Source organism: Schistocerca serialis, chromosome 2 (assembly GCF_023864345.2).
Source record: "Schistocerca serialis cubense isolate TAMUIC-IGC-003099 chromosome 2, iqSchSeri2.2, whole genome shotgun sequence".
In the NCBI taxonomy this organism is placed as follows: Eukaryota; Metazoa; Arthropoda; class Insecta; order Orthoptera; family Acrididae; genus Schistocerca; species Schistocerca serialis.
In genome coordinates, this window is record NC_064639.1 from 738,665,504 (window position 1) to 738,678,108 (window position 12,605).

Sequence of the window (12,605 nt, forward strand, 5' to 3'; positions counted from 1 at the left end):
TCCTTCTCTCAGAACTGTATCTCATAGTTCGGATCTGGGAAATTACTTGCGTAGTGTGTTAGTGGTTTATATTCATGAAATGCTGGCTTATTTATTCGTTTTGCATACCAATAAAATTCGTATCATTTCACGTAACGGTGTAGTGTGGCATATGGATTTAACCAGAATTGTTTCAGGAATTCAATGTAACATGTGTTATTTGTTTGACACTTTACACGGGAACCGTGTGCTTTAAAGCGAAATGGTAATTTTTTAGAAACAAGCTGATTCTGTGTATAAAATCTTGCTCACCCATCACACTTCCCGTCAAAATTCCCACTTCTATAATGTTATTTTGGAGAGAAGTAAAGGAGAGACATAACTTTGAGCCTGTGTGTGTGTGAAGGGTTATGAAAAGGGAGATAATTCATAATGCTCTCGATGAGAGTTACCTCATACCTTGCTTTTGGAGAGAGTTTCCAAAGAGCAAGTACATCTACATCTACATCTACATGGATACTCCGCAAATCACATTTAAGTGCCTGGCAGAGGGTTCATCGAACCACCTTCACAATTCTCTATTATTCCAATCTCTTATAGCGCGCGTGAAGAACGAACACCTATATCTTTCCGTGTGAGCTCTGATTTCCTTTATTTTATCGTGGTGATCATTTTTCCCTATGTAGGTCGGTATCAACAAAATATTTTCGCAGTCGGGGAAGAAAGTTGGTGATTGGAATTTCGTGAGAAGATTCTGTCACAACGAAAAACGCCTTTCTTTTGATGATACCCAGCCCAAATCCTGTATCATTTCTGCGTCACTCTCTCCCATATTTGGCGATAATACAAAACGTGCTGCCCTTCTTTGAACTTTTTCGATGTACTCCGTCAGTCCTATCAGGTAAGGATCCCACGCCACGCAGCAGTATTCTAAAAGATGACGGACAAGCGTAGTGTAGGCAGTCTCTTTAGTAGATCTGTTACATTTTCAAAGTGTCCTGCCAATAAAACGCAGTCTTTCGTTAGCCTTCCCTACAACATTTTCTATGTGTTCCTTCCAATTCAAGTTGTTCGTAATTGTAATACTTAGGTATTTTGTTGTTGTTGTTGTTGTGGTCTTCAGTCCAGAGACTGTTTTGATGCAGCTCTCCATGCCACTCTAACTTGCGCAAGCTTCTTCATCTCCCATTACCTACTGCAGCCTACATCCTTCTGAATGTGTTTAGTGTATTCATCTCTTGGTCTCCCTCTACAATTTTCACCCTCCACGCTGCCCTCCAATACTAAATCGGTTATCCCTTGATGCCTCATAATATGTATGTCCTACCAAGTGATCCCTTCTTCTAGTCAAGTTGTGCCACAAATTTCTCTTCTCCCAATTCTATTCAATACCTCCTCATTAGTTATGTGATCTACACATCCAATCTTCAACATTCTTCTGTAGCACCACATTTTGAAAGCATCTATTCTCTTCTTGTCTAAACTATTTATCGTCCACGTTTAACTTCCATACATGGTTACACTGCATACAAATACTTTCAGTAACGACTTCCTAACACTTAAATCTATACTCGATGTTAACAAATTTCTCTTCTTCAGAAACACTTTCCTTGCCATTGCCAGTCTACATTTTATATCCTCTCTACTTCGACCATTATCAGTTATTTTACTCCCCAAATAGCAAAACTCATTTACTACTTTAAGTGTCTCATTTCCAAATCTAATTCCCTCGGCATCACCCGATTTAATTCGACTATATTCCATTACCCTCGTTTTGCTTTTATTGGTGTTCATCTTATATCCTCCTTTCAAGACACTGTCCATTCCGTTCAGCTGCTCTTCCAGGTCCTTTGCTGCCTCTGACTGAATTACAGTGTCATCGGCGAACCTCAAAGTTTTTATTTCTTCGCCATGGATTTTCAAAATGGTTCAAATGGCTCTGAGTACTATAGGACTTAACTTCTCAGGTCATCAGTCCCCTAGAACTTAGAACTACTTAAACCTAACTAACCTAAGGACATCACGTACATCCATGCCCGAGGCAGGATTCGAACCTGCGACCGTATCGGTCGCGCGGTTCCAGACTGTTGTGCCTAGGACCGCTCGGCCACTCCGGCCGGCGCCATGGATTTTAATTCCTACTCCGAATTTTTCTTTTGTTTCCTTTACTGCTTGCTCAATATACAGATAGTTGAATTTATTGCTTTTAAATTAGACTGATTTATCGTGTAACCGAAGTTTAACGAATTCCTTTTAGCACTCATGTGGATGACCTCACACTTTTCGTTATTTAGGGTCAACTGCCAATTTTCGTACCATTCAGATAGCTTTTCTACGTCGTTTTTCAATTTTTTTTAATCTTCTGATGACTTTATTAGTCGATAAACGACAGCGTCATCTGTAAACAACCTAAGACGACTGCTCAGATTGTCTCCCAAACCGTTTATATAGATAAGGAACAGCGATGGGGCTGTAACACTATGATGTTCTTCAGCCGTAGTAAGTCGCACCTCACGACCTTAACTGAATTCTCAGCTCATTCTTAGGCATTTTTATTTGTAAACAAAACGAAATCAAAATGTAATGAGTAGGCACCCGAATCACAAAGCAAAGAATGTAAATAAATCCAGTCCACAGCCGTAAACCAATGTCGTTTAATAAACAAAGCGAAATCAGTACATCCGTATTCCCTAGCCGAGTAAATGCAATGTTAATTTTTATTTATAAAGATAAGACTGTGACACTTAATTCTGTCACTGACGTAAGCTTCCGAAAATACTTTTGTCACTGAGTTAAAAATACTCACAGCTCCATCTACTGGTTCTTTGCTGTACTAGGAAACTGACAAAGTCAACTGCTAAGCTGAATAGACGATTTCTTTTCCCTGTTCCGATTTTGATGAATTAAAGCCTATACATTGCTTTAAGCTACGCTCAAACTACCTGTGAAAACCCAGTGATTCGTCTAGTAGTTATCGAGATCAGCATGTTCAAATGACAAACATACAGACATGACAGTTCTACGCAAATTACCTGTGAAAACCCCATGAAAATTCGTCTAGTAGTTTTGGAGATCAGTGTGTTCAAATAGACAAACAGAAATACATGTGCCCTCTAAAAAGTCTTATAATGCAGTTCTGAAGTCCAGCGCAGTGCCCATAGGACATTAAATATTTTCTGGAAGATTGCTGAATAGATGTATACCCATGTAACTGATTCCTTTCTATACTAAGTTCTTGAAGTCTCTGTTCTCGTATTGTATTCATAGTTTGCACAGGTGATGAAAAATCTTCTTTTCTTCATTCATAAAAAAAGATTGAGCCCTAGTGGATAGTGTTTAGGTTTGAAACAGGAAATCAAAGCCAATTACGTTGTGATTTCTAGTAAAAAACAATTCTCTATTTCGCGCTACACAAATGAAACCTCCAGGAATACTTCTTAATAACAGTTACAAACTCCAATGTTTATCTATAAATTTTAGAGAATTACCATTTCACTGTGTCCTTTACAGCCACATATTATTCTCTCCCCAGTGATAATGCTGGGATGTTTCTGTTGGAAGTGCACTGTAGCTCGTTGAATTGGCTGAAGTCACTCAGGAGGTTTGTTGACTGGAGCTAGTTGTTTACATCGGACTCGCATGGCTGATCTGGAATCCATATTCTTCAGTAGACTCCTACTGAAGAATATGGATTACAGATCAGCCGTGCGAGTCCGATGTAAACATCTAGCTCCAGTCAACAAACCTCCTGAGTGTCTTAGGTCTGTCGATTTAGTTGGTCTTCTCACCTTGAGGTGTTTCAAATACTGAAATGTTTTCACAGCGTGAATGTACCAGATACAGTCCGTCATGAATAGATTGTAGAGGTTTTCTTTGAGCGTCATGTCTTATGAATACGCGTGAAGAGCTCATGAGTTCAGGGTGGATGAATACAGACTTTGTGTCATGACGTCGAACATTAATTAGTGTAAGTGACGCCATGCGCTTATTTAAGGTAAAAAAGAAAGTTGGAATGTCACACCCCACTGGTGTGGGATCTGAGAAATCGGTTAGAAGTATAATTGTCACACTATAAGTCAGTTCTACATCAATGGTGTTGTATTCTGGAATCACATAGGTACGAAGACCCATTAAAATTATTGGGAAGTTGTCAACGCAATCATCTGAAAGTCGAGCTCTTAATGCTGTCTTAATGTTGTGATGCCACTGTTCAGCTCTGCCATTCGACGCTGGATATTTTCGATGTGGTGTATACGTAGGGTCTTTGTGAGGTAGCAGAACAATTGAAACTCAAGCTGCTGTCCTGTGTTGGTGGTGGTGATTTTTGGGACTCCAAAATGTGCACCCCATGTCAATAACAGAGTGCTGGCAACACTTTCTGTGGTGATGTTGTCGGTCCGGGTGGCCGAGCGGTTCTAGGCGCAGATTCGAATCCTGCCTCGGGCATGGATGTGTGTGATGTCCTTAGGTTAGTTAGGTTTAAGTAGTTCTACGTTCTAGGGGACTGATGACCTCAGAATTTAAGTCCCATAATGCTCAGAGCCATTTGAACCATTTGTAGTGACGTCTTTCAGTAGAACTGCCTCTGGCCGACGTATAAATCTGCCTATCAATGTTAAGAGATAGGTGATGCCATGAGAGCAAGGTAGTGTCCTCAGTCGATTAACATGTATATGCGAGAAGTTACTGTCAGCTTCACTGAAAGCTCCACAGGCACTGGTTGTATGTTTTGAAATTTTCGCTCATTGACAGCGAACACACGTTTTTGGCCACGCCTTTATATCTTGTCCCAGTGAAAGTCAAATGAAGCGCTGGCGAATCATGTCTGCTTGTGCCTCTGATGCCAGAGTGAGCCGAGTCATGTAGTGCATGAAAGACTTGTTGTTTATAGGGTGCAGGAACATATGACCTGTGTTTATCTATAGAATTATCAAAAAGTAGCTGTGATCCATCACGTAAAAATATTGCTGCAAACACGAAGGAACAGGAGTCTGAATTCCTCACTTTGATCACTTTTGGGTCAATGATTTGTGCCTTTGCAATGTCTTCATATTAAACACTGGCTGGCACATGATATCCACAACCCTTAAACATATATCATTAGGAATGTGCTCTCCGCCACGAAGATATGAATATCTGTGAGGAAATGACTGTGAAATTCCACATGACGCAGTTGCCTAGGTGTTGTTATTCCTGGTCGCTGTTTAAAGGCAAATGTTAGTGATGTTGATGTTGGTCTGTGGAGCGGTCAACACCGTGGTCATAAACGTCTGTACAAGTTCCAAATCTTTCCATTTCCAGTCTCGGCACTTCCCCAATGATGATGAGGACAACACAAGCATCGAGTCCCTGGGCGGAGAAAATCCCCGACCCTGACAGGAATCGACCCGGGACCCTTAATCCAAATGCAGCAGCGCTAGCCACTAGACCACGAGCTGCGGCCTCAAATGTTAGTGGCTTGTAGTCTGTGAATACTATGATCCCTCGGTCTTCCAGAAGATAACGAAAATGTTCGCCTGCCGAATGTGCTGCCTACAATTCACGGTTCTAGGTACTATACACTCGTGTTCATAAAAATAGGAACACCTTGAACGACCAGAGATAGGATGTTGATATTCACAGGACATGTACATTAGTATGTTCTACAGTAATGATTAGCATTTGAACCAAGTCGGGCTGCGGGTTCAAGGTCAACAACATCGATGTCGCGGTGCAAGACCAACTAGCAGTGAAATGTGTCTGCGGCCCTCGTTGTCGCTGCAAACGGAAGGTAGTCGATCAGTGTGATTGGAACAGATTTGCAGGATACCTCGCAGATGTATGCGTGAACCGTACCATCAAATCAGTGAGTCTGAAAGAACACGACAAGATGGGTCAGGTTGCACCATCCATACCAGCCCCCGAGAAGATCGATATCTCATCCGAATGGCGTTCCAGGACAGGTCTGTGTCCTCCTAGGCTCTGGTGCAACAATGGAACATTCTTAACACACCATACACTATCAGTACAGGTCTGCGTCTTCCTCGACCCTGGCGAAACAGTGGTACATTCTTAACACAACATACACTGTCAGGGTGACAGTACATCGCCGTTTATTACGGCATGGTTTACTTGTGCGTCGTCCACTTCTCCGTCTACCTGTGATGAATGTACAGAAACTTGCTAGACGGCAGTGGTGTATGGAACGACGTTACTGCGAACAGGGATGGCATCAGATAGTATTTTCGGACGAATCCAGGTTCTATTTGTTTGAAAATAAGGGCCGCAGACAGGAAGAGCGACATCACAGTGACTGCATTCACACAAGACATACAGAGCCAACTGAAGGTCTTATGGTGTGGCGTGCTGTTGGTTACAACTACAAATCACAGTTGATGTGTGTCCAGGGCACTATGATCACTGTGACTTACGTGAAAGACATCCTGCGACCCATATCCATACCCTTTCTGCACAACAGCCCATTTTTCAGCAAGACAATGCACAACCACATGTTGCTGCATGAACATGTGCCTTTTTGAGGTCACAGTATGTCAGCCTTTCGCCCTGGCTGGCCAAATCACCGGACTTGTTGCCAACCGAAAATATGTGAGATATGGCGAAACGATGGGCCCAACACTGTGACCCAATGCCAATCACCACAGATGAGCTTTGGAATCAGGTGAATGCAGCATGGACGGCTATACCACAGGATGCCATACGCGCTGTATATGCTTCGATGCCATTCATTACGCATGGAGCAAGTGATCAGGGCCCATGGCGGGCCCCTCGCCTACTAGGCAACAGGACGCATGCAAATCATTTCTACAGAACATACTAATATACATGTCCAGTGAATATGAACGTCTTGGTGTTCTGTTATTTTCTGAACATGAGCGTAGTTACGTCGTGTATCGATCAGAGACCTGAAGGGAAAAAGGCAATAGTGTGAAGAAGCACTTGCAGCATGAACCATCAAAGTTAAGATCTGTTGAGCAGTGAGCAAGTTGAACTGCATTAGCTAGTTCTTTTAATTTCTTGAATGATTTGTCAGTTTCTCCAGTCCCTTCTCTTGGTGTTTTTGAACAAGTTAAAGAACGGTTGTTGGATTTCTGCAGTATGTGGCAGCAATGTCTATAGAAATTCATCAGTCCTAAAAAAACGACGTAGTTCTGCTCCTGTTTTAGAATTTTCACTTTTTCTTCCTGTGGCGAAATTCCTTGATGTGACACACAATAATGCAAAATAGATATCTCTTTCCCTCCAAAAAGTTTCCCAAGTTAATATTCAGATAATATTTATCCAGCCATTGAAGATGATGTTGAAATGTATTGTATGTTCTTCATCTGACGCGAAAGCAATACGAATACCGTCTAAATACGAATACAAAAATGGCAGATCGTTCAAAATGCTATTAGTAAATCGCTGGAATGTTTGCGTTGCATTGCTAGACCAGATGGCATCTTCAGAGTTCAAATGGCGTTATTACAGTTGGTTTAGGCACATCTTCTAACGCAACAGGAATGTGATGATAAGCTTGGATAAGACAAGTCTTAGAGAATATCTTTCTGTTAGAGAGCTGACAATTGAAGTCTCGAAAATGCTGTACTGGATAGCGATCTGCCACTTTGGCAACATTTAAAACTCTGTAATCTCCACAGGGGCGCCAGGTTCCACCTTTCTTTCGAACGAGATGGAGAGGCCTAGAACAGCAGCTTTTAGAAGGGTGACTTATGTCAAGGCCCTCATCTCCTGATATTCAAGTTTTGCTTCCGCCAATTTTTGTGACAAGCGCCTGGCTCGTGCACGCACTGGAGGTCCTGTTGTGATTGTGCGTTGCAGATTAAAGTCATGAAAATCCGTGGGAACCTTAGAATATCACTTTAGCAACTCTCAATATCTATGTTGTGGTTCAATCAAAGACACTAAATTGTCAGTAAGTATATCTAAAGAGACTGTACTAGCGATTAAAGTTTCTCTTTATTGACTTATCAAGCAACAGAACATAATGGCTCAATAAATAGGCACCAGTAAGGGCTACCGAATATCTGCAAGAAGAAATGGCCACGGAAATCTTCGTCGAGATCCTATTTCCAGCTTCAGTAATCTTTCACCATACGCGTGTATCACGGAACCGTTTGCAGCGTAGAGTTGCCTTCTATGAACATTTTTGTAATCTAACACTATTGCTCGCAATACGGAAACATCTGCTTCGTAATCGACCAAAAATCGGTGAGTTTCGTGATCCGTTATGAACAAGCTGCGAGATGACTTAGCTCTTCACTCTGTGCCACGCCAAGTGAGTAGCGTAGTAGTTTTCCGCTTGAGCGTTCGCGGGCTGTTGAGAAATAAATGAACGAGGGGTTGTGCATTTGTTCGCGTTCTGATTCAATTTATAATTATACCAGAGCACAGGATGTTTCTCCGCATGCTGTGGTAATTTCTCTGCTTCTCGATCATGTCAAAGTTCATAGTTTCTCAATCTGGGTCTTTAGTAACAAGAGCTATATTTCCAGATGAGAAAGTCAGACACCTTGAGATGGAAACGAAACTGTTTCCAAACTGTATGCAAATTAACTGGGCGTCGTAATCTCTACGATTTTGATCGCCATAGAAGCAACTGCTTCAAGATTTACATCTTGACTAGCTGCTACTAAAGATCGGGCATTCGTTCGTAGTCGTTGAAGAAGTCACTTTGAGTAATTCTGAGTCTTCGAATTCTGATGTAAAACGTTGTTTTAAGCCTGTATATGGAGAAGCTGATAATGGTTAGGACATGAAATCTCACATTGGCTCAGCAACTTCGCTGTCAAGCGATCCCAAAACGCAACGACGCTATGTCATCTCGTTGCTAATATTTGCGGTAATAAATTGGGACGCCGCTTGGAAAAAACAGAAAGGTGATATTTTCAATACCACACGCGATATTTCCATAACGGTGTCGTTCGATGATGAGTCTGCCATTCAAAATACGTATTTAAATTGTCACAGTGAAATTAAAATAATGATTGTAGTAAGTCTTGTGTAGGTGCTCAGTATCAAGCGGGCGTCACCAGTTGTGGTTTCTCGTAAAAATACACATATCAAAAAAAGTTTTGCGTCACCCCGGTTCCCAGAACTCCTGAAGATAGACGTTAACTGTGGATATTGTATCACAGTCACAGCCCCTTTGACTGTTCAGAGATGACAATAAACCCGCCCAAAGATGTAAACAACCATGCGCCTATTAGACGGAGGGTGTCCGACAGCCTATTAGTTCCAGTCATTCCACCAGGAAGGAGGTATACGGCTCGTTTGTCTGTAGTTCAACCATGCGTAGACGGTCAATACCACGGTTCGATCGCGTCCGAATTGTCACTTTGTGCCAGGAAGGGCTCTCAACAAGGGAAGTGTCCAGGCGTCTCGGAGTGAACCAAAGCGATGTTGTTCGGACACGTAGGAGACACAGAGAGACAGGAACTGTCGATGACATGCCTCGTTCAGGCCACCAAAGGGCTACTACTGCAGTGTATGACCGCAACCTACGAATTATGGCTCGGAGGAACCCTGACAGCAACGCCACCATGTTGAATAATACTTTTTGTGCAGCTAAAGGAAGTCGTGTTACGACTCAAACTGTGCGCAATAGTCTGCATGATGCGCAACTTCACTCTCGACGTCCATGGCGAGGTCCTTCTTTCAAGGCACCTTGCAGCGCGGTACAGATGGGCCCAACGACATGCCGAATGAACCGCTTAGGATTGCCATCACTTTCTCTTCCCCGATGAGTGTCGCGTATGCCTTCAACCAGACAATCCTCGGAGACATGTTTGGAGGCAACCCGGTCAGGCTGAACGCCTTAGACACACTGTCCAGCGAGTGCAGCAAGGTGGAGGTTCCCTGCTGTTTTGGAGTGGCATTTTGAGGGACCGACGAACGCCGCTGGTGGTCATGGAAGAAGCCGTAACAGCTGTATGATACGTGAATGCCATCCTCTGACCGACAGTGCAACCATATCGGCAGCATATTGGCGAGGCCTTCGTCTTCATGAACGACAACTCGTGTCCTCATCGGACACATGTTGTGAATGACTTCCTTCAGGAAAACGATTTCGCTCGACTAGAACGGCCTGCATGTTCTCCAGTCATGAACCCTATCGAACATGCCTGGAATAGACTGAAAAAGGCTGTTTATGGACGACGTGACCCACCAGCCACTCCGAGGGACCGTTGAGGAGTGGGGCAGTCTGGACTAACAGTGCCTTGATGAACTTGTGGATAGTATGCCACGACGAATACAGGCATGCATCAATGCAAGAGGACGTGCTACTGGGTATTAGAGGTACCGGTGTGTACAGAATTCTGGACAACCCCCCTTCTGAAGGTCTTGCTGTGTGGTGGTACAACATGCAATGTGTGGTTTCCATGAGCAATAAAAAGGGCGTCGTGTTGTTGCACGCAATATGTTTTGCTCAATTACCTATTTGCGTCTATGCTTCAGTAATTGTCACATATTAAGGTAAACATTCATTCAAGGTCAAAATATCTTCGCCTCCTACGCGAACGTTACTTTGTCACGGTCTTATTCAGATTGAGCCAAAAAGCGAAGCTTAGTTTGTAATCTTGCGGAAGCGCAACTGCCGGCCATCCGTACTGCTCCGCGGTCGAACAGCTAGTCCTCAACAATGGCGTGCTGTGCGCCCTTCTTCCCCAATAAACCACTTATTACATCCACCACCATCTTTTCCCTTAACACAGAAACAATTTATCTTATACTCTCCCTGTTGCTTTCTGCGCATATACACTTTTGACTTACACTCTTCTGCCAATTTTATTCTGGTTCTCTGCTCTAATCTAAGTTTTTTGAAACGAACTACTTTTTTACCCTTCTGCAGCCTCTGGTCGGACCAGTCCGCGTTCTCCATCTCGTCGTTTCTCTCAGCTACCCCTAGCTTTTATGTGTCCTTCTGCCTTCACGTTCTTGCCCGACTCTGCTCTTATCGTAACCCTTCGGCAAGCTGCCTCCGTTCTGGGCTGTCGGTCTGTGTGATATCCTGCTGCATTCTAACCGGCGCTCTCTTAATTAAAAATTCTGCCCCTGCACCTCATATTCTTAGCTATCGAATGAAGTTCTTAAAACTGTTGCTTATCTGAAGCGTGGTCATTCGTTGTTGCTGTTGTGGTCTTCAGTCCTGAGACTGGTTTGATGCAGCTCTCCATGCTACTCTATCCTGTGCAAGCTTCTTCATCTCCCAGTACCTACTGCAACCTATATCCTTCTGAATCTGCTTAGTGTATTCATCTCTTGGTCTCCCTCTACGATTTTTACCCTCCACGCTGCCCTCCAATACTAAACTGGTGATCCCTTGATGCCTCAGAACACGTCCTACCAACCGATCCCTTCTTCTCGTCAAATTGTGCCACAAACTTCTCTCCCCAATCCTATTCAATACTTCCTCATTAGTCATGTGATCTACCCATTTAATCTTCAGCATTCTTCTGTAGCACCACATTTCGAAAGCTTCTATTCTCTTCTTGTCCAAACTATTTACCGTCCATGTTTCACTTCCATACATGGCTACACTCCATACAAATACTTTCAGAAATGACTTCCTGACACTTAAATCTATACTCGATGTTAACAAATTTCTCTTCTTCAGAAACGCTTTCCTTGCCATTGCCAGTCTACATTTTATATCCTCTCTACTTCGACCATCATCAGTTATTTTACTCCCCAAATAGCAAAACTCCTTTACTACTTTAAGTGTCTCATTTCCTAACCTAAATCCCTCAGCATCACCCGACTTAATTCGACTACATTCCATTATCCTTGTTTTGCTTTTGTTGGTGTTCATCTTATATCCTCATTTCAAGACACTATCCATTCCGTTCAACTGCTCTTCCAAGTCCTTTGCTGTCTCTGACAGAATTACAATGTCATCGGCGAACCTTAAAGTTATTATTTCTTCTCCATGGATTTTAATACCTACTCCGAATTTTTCTTTTGTTGCCTTTACTGCTTGTTCAATACACAGATTGAACATCATCGGGGAGGGGCTACAACCCTGTCTCACTCCCTTCCCAACCACTGCTTCCCTTCCATGTCCCTCGACTCTTATAACTGCCATCTGGTTTCTGTACAAATTGTAAATAGCCTTTCGCTCCCTGTATTTTACCCCTGCCACCTTCAGAATTTGAAAGAGAGTATTCCAGTCAACATTGTCAAAAGCTTTCTCTATGTCTACAAATGCTAGGAATGTAGGTTTGCCTTTCCTTAACCATCTGCCCTAGTGCTTTCACACTCTTGTATCGATAGTTCATAGGCGAAGTAATGATGCTAAACTATTCGCTTTGACCCTGTGCCTATAGTCATGTTGTACAAATGGAGAAGATGTCTTAATTATTCACGACGCCTTTGGCACAATTGTTTTATTAATCTCCATTGCATGATGTAATTTTAGTAAGTAACTAATGATTTTATGCCTGTATTACTCTGGTAATTTCACTATTACTTAAGCTTTTGTGTTTCTCACTTCCGATGCTAAGGCTTTTTTAATGAAAGTGTCTTTCTGTTCAGGATTTTTTACTTCTGATGAAGGTATATTTATATGTACCGAAACCTTGGTCAAGAATTTTAATAAATTTTTATCCTGCAACTGTTTTTGGCTGTCA